We start from the raw sequence: 4,914 nt of genomic DNA on the forward strand, positions 1-4,914 counted from the left end.
ATTTTCGGACCAAAGAAGGAAAGCAGAGTAAACTTTCAGCCAATCACAACTACCGTTCGCATACCACACTTTTTAAGAGTGAAAAATCTTATAAGTCGTTATCTAAGAACTGTCAATTTAATTTCTATGATTTCGAGTTAAATAATTTAATGCTGTCTTTGATTAAAAGTTCAACGATCGTTCGCAAAGACTATTGCATTCCGAGAACTATTTCTTGCTAGAGCATGCACGAAGAAGCATGCAATGAAGTATCGAAATTTATTAAGGTTTAAATTTTCATTGTGAAATTCTAGCTACATCCCATAAAAGTTTTTCAAAATCTGTGCTATATGTGAAAATTTACATCCTTTTATTCACTGTGCTCAGAGATGGATTTACGCATAAGGTAAAGCAAACTGTAGCATAGAGCCTTGAATTAAACAGAGCCTCGTTCTATTTAAAAAAAAAAGTTTATATATATACAGGGTGTAATTTTTAATCTTGAGACATTGAAATAACTTAATTGGATCTTATTATTTTGGAAAAAGGTATAGACAAAAGTTGCAGGGTATCGACGGGGCCAATCAATTGGTGACCTCATATGTGACTTTGACCTTCAAGGTCATTTGGAGGTCAAGTCTGTTTTTTTCAAAGGGAACACATATTTTTGACTTCGGAAATGGAAAGAGCAGGAAATTTCACAACCGGATGTACCTTTGATCATATGACCTCCAAATGACCTTGAAGGTCAAAGTCAAGGTAACATCTGAGGTCACCAATTAATTGGTCCTTCGATACCCTATAACTTTTCTCTATACCTTTTTCCAAAATAATGAGATCCAACTAAGTTATTTCATTGTCTCAAGATAAAAAATACACCCTGTATATAGCCCAATATAATTTGGTGAAGGAGGAAGGTGATCTTGTATGTTGGAGCATAGGACAAAAATCTAAATCCGGCTCTAATAATGTTCACCAACGCCTGAATGATCAAAACCTCTGAATGGCGCTTGACTAAAGACTGACCAAGTGGGTTTTCTTTACGTGTCTAACAACTAAAGCAGGACCAATTTCTTATAGAAAGTTTTCCTGAATGACATTCCCTGGGCAGATCGCTCTCGTATTGCATCAATCCAAACCTCTCATTCATTAAACTAAACATATAATGTAATTACTTAATTAACGGGAAAATGCAAATGTTCAAACCGATTTAAATGTTTTTACAATAATTAGCGTTGAAATCAAGTAAAATATCTACAATATTCCGTAAATGATACGTATTAGCGATTATTTTTGCAACAAAGTGAAATTTCGAGATAAATTTAAAATGTGTGCAGCGAATGAAATGCACTCGTTATCTCCGCCTTTCAAAATGTCCCGAACTTGAAACAGAACGTTGAAGGCAGAGTAGAGCGAACTGTACACCTATTAACGATAAAAAGAACAATTAAATTTTTCCTTTTTTTTGACGTTTTAAATCTTCACAGCTGTAAATTAATCGCTACAGAACTCGAATTAATACTGTACGTATGTGTCTTATATTTGATAAACTTCCATATACCTTTACCGGACATCCCTTCGATACAACGAAAAAACCACCGCAACTAAATCCCAGTTCGTTTTCTCGAAATTTTTTCATGAAATCCAACATCTAAATAAATATAAATTTTAATAATTAAAAGAAATACGATTATACAAGTACAATTTTATTTATAATTATTGAAAATACAATAAACTTACTTTTATTTTGTCTTCTACCGCCAAACGAGCGGAAGCGAAGATTCTTATTTCTTGAAAAGAATCATAAACCTAAACATATAAAATTAAAAATGTCATTGAAAATATAAAATTGATAAAAATTCTTATTCTGTCCAACAGAACTTACGAATGCCGAAATACGGGAAATAGCAAAAGAAAACAACAATGCCAGAATAATGCAAACGATGGTGGCAAAACATAATAATAGGCGAAAAATTATATCCAGTTCAACGAAAATAGAATGGTAGATAATTAAGGCTAAGGTATAAATTACTATGCCAAATAATACGAAAAATAACTCCTTCCATTTATTATTTATCTGATTTATAAGATCATAAATCTCTGCATGCTTCGAGATGATTTCGTCCACGTCATACTTTGCGCATTTATTTCTGGTTAATTGTAATTGTTTCGCTAATTCTTTAAATCTCTCCAGTATCAGAAGGCCTACTGTTAACGATGCCGGTATCACCCATAAATAAAATGCCATTTTGTAAGAACCAAGTACAGTAAACCAAAGAGAGCAAAAAAGTGCTCGGAAAAAACTCGAATCCTTCTCCAGTACCGGAAAGAAAACAAGCGAGGAAATCAAAGCGAAAGTAATGAAAAGTAACAGAAAATAAACACCGAAAACTCCTAACATTACCAATTGATACCGAAACAATCTTTCCTTTTCACCGGTGTAACTCGATATTTTCCCGTCAAAGCTTATTTTTTTCCTACCCGCATGTATGCAAAGAATGCAACTAATATCGATGAAAAAAATGGCCATTTTCAGAAAAGGATGCATTTCTTCACCGCCATATCTTTCCATAGGACTGCAGAAAACAACATTCTCTTTAGTTGCAAGACTCTGAAGGACAAATACAATTGTTTCAGTAACCAACAATATCAGAATGTATTTCCTGTAAAATTCTATTATTTTTGATTGTCTGGCGTTCAACTTGTGACAATCGCAGCGTTTGTAAAAAATATCGCCAAAAACTATAGAAATAGACATTATGGGATAAAGCGTACAATAAACACAATTCTCTGCCATATTGCATCTAACAAGAAGCAATGGCGCTTATTACTCTATAACATTTCTAATGTACTAGTCTAATGCTGTTTTCTAGAAACACCGACGATTGTCCCTTCTCCTTCCACGTGTATTGGCTTATATCAGAACGCAAATAAGCGAAATAGGTTTACTCATCTATGCGCTGTGCAGAATTTTATGATCGTAATGCAATCGATCAATATCAATTCGATTTGAAGCGAGCTTGTTTTTGTGAATGAACACTTCTATATTTCTAGTTATAATAATGGAATTCGATTCTATTTGCAATAAAAACTATTTCATTAGATTGAAGTAGTTTGAATCGATTGAATTAAGGTAACGCAACAGGGGCAATCTGCCAAAAGGGGAGAGCCTCCAATGAGGACTTTCATGGAGAAAACTGGATCATGTGTAGGCGTTTAACACGTGAAGAAAACTCGGATAAGTCCATGTGGGCCGACCCATTGGTGACACGTGAACCTGCGACTTGTGTCCAGAGTTTTATCTACTCGGCCACAGGCTAGCCAAACTAAACAAAAACTCTCTTTGAAAATAATAAAAACTCTGATTTTATTATTTTATTAGATTTTATAAAATAATCGAATTGGGTTGATAATAATAATAATAGCAATAAGCGCAGAGCCCAAACGGTTAGTGCTGAAATTTTAAATTTAGTACACAGTACATAGAGTACGCCATGATAATGCTCATTAAGAAGGGATTTTTGGAAATTTTCCCCGCGATGGAGAGGGTTAAAGATTAACCTAAGAACTGTGCTTTTACTGTATTATTTTAGTTGCGATTTTTTGCGTTTTTGCGAAGAAGCGAACATATTTTTAAACAGCCGTCTAAAAATTCTCTTATTAGTCTTGGAACAGGGTGAACCTAATTCTTGCACCCGGCGGAAACGGGTGAGATCGGCTATAATCTAATAATTTTGATGTTTGCTATCATTACTTTTTTACGAGCAACGGCCGGCTCATCTGCTAGTATTTATATACAAGATACTCAAGACGTATGTCGATATTTATACAAGATCTTATATAACTTTTCAAAAGTGTAGTAAATAACATATATAATTCATCAGAACTATATAAAGTAATACTCCGATATATTTTATTATCGTTATATAAATAGAAATTTTACATAATGCCTTTAAAATCATCAATAGCTCGTTGGTGTCTAATTTAAACTTTCATTACGTCTGACTCATTCTAGATATGGCATATGCACTCCCCTATTTCTCCCTTTACTTACAATCTTCAAAATTTAATAGCAACAATGCACTACATGTAGACATAATCCTGTCAAGTTTCAAAATACCAGCCAATTTCCCGTAGAAAATCCTTCGAGAAGGATTCAAAACTTCGGTTGGTTCTTGGCTGAATGGATAAAACTACTGAATACCAAGTAGTCGACCGCTGTTTTTTTAGCTGTTTCTTTCCTGTGGCCAGTTTTATCAAGCCCATTATGGATTCGGCCAGGCCCACAATGGGGCGACCGGGTGGTGAGAGTCGGGGTTCGACGTATCCCATTGGATTATTCCGAATAATTCCTAGAGAATTTCTACCCTTTCGGATTGGATCCCGGGTATTCCGGGTAGGTCGCTATTTTGACCTCTCGACCATCCGGCCGTCCAGCTGATCACGTTGAGTTTTTAGAGTTTTGTTCAGATTGATAACGCCCAAATAAAGTCCAGTTTTCCATTGAAAGTCCTCTCGGAAGTCATCCCCTCGGCAGAACGCCCATGCGTGTCGTTGCCTTAATATGTGCAAAACAAGTTCTGCTTTTCGAAGATATATCGACATAAATACTGGAATAATATATTCGTTAATAGATTAAAATCTTTTGCTCTCGTTAAAATTTCATGTACACGATGTTTTAGAAAATCACATTACCTTTTAACACGTTTAATAATTGAACACTATCTCAGACTAAGATGTTTTTATTGGGCAAAATTGAGAATGACCAATGAATATTGTGTATACGGTGCTGAATAAAGTGAATTTAGAAACGAGAGATACACTTTTTATAGTTTTTAAACTTTCCTATGCATTTATTCAGTTAAAAAATTATAATAATTGCGAGGCCCGGAAATGGTTCATAATTAAAAGAAAAGTATATTTTAATAAACTAAA

At 34.3% G+C, this 4,914-nt stretch overlaps 1 long non-coding RNA gene across 1 annotated transcript; it reads right to left on the reverse strand.

Moving 5' to 3' along the window:
- Positions 1 to 1,380: 1,380 nt before the first annotated feature.
- On the reverse strand, positions 1,381 to 1,788 carry LOC111630995. The gene is made up of 3 exons (XR_002757619.1): positions 1,720 to 1,788; positions 1,541 to 1,630; positions 1,381 to 1,404 (listed from the first exon to the last, which is right to left on the reverse strand). It is a non-coding gene; the product is annotated as an uncharacterized LOC111630995 (long non-coding RNA).
- Between the last annotated feature and the right edge of the window lie 3,126 nt (positions 1,789 to 4,914).

This window comes from Centruroides sculpturatus, unplaced genomic scaffold, assembly GCF_000671375.1.
Source record: "Centruroides sculpturatus isolate CEXI.00-Female unplaced genomic scaffold, Cexi_2.0 scaffold687, whole genome shotgun sequence".
In the NCBI taxonomy this organism is placed as follows: Eukaryota; Metazoa; Arthropoda; class Arachnida; order Scorpiones; family Buthidae; genus Centruroides; species Centruroides sculpturatus.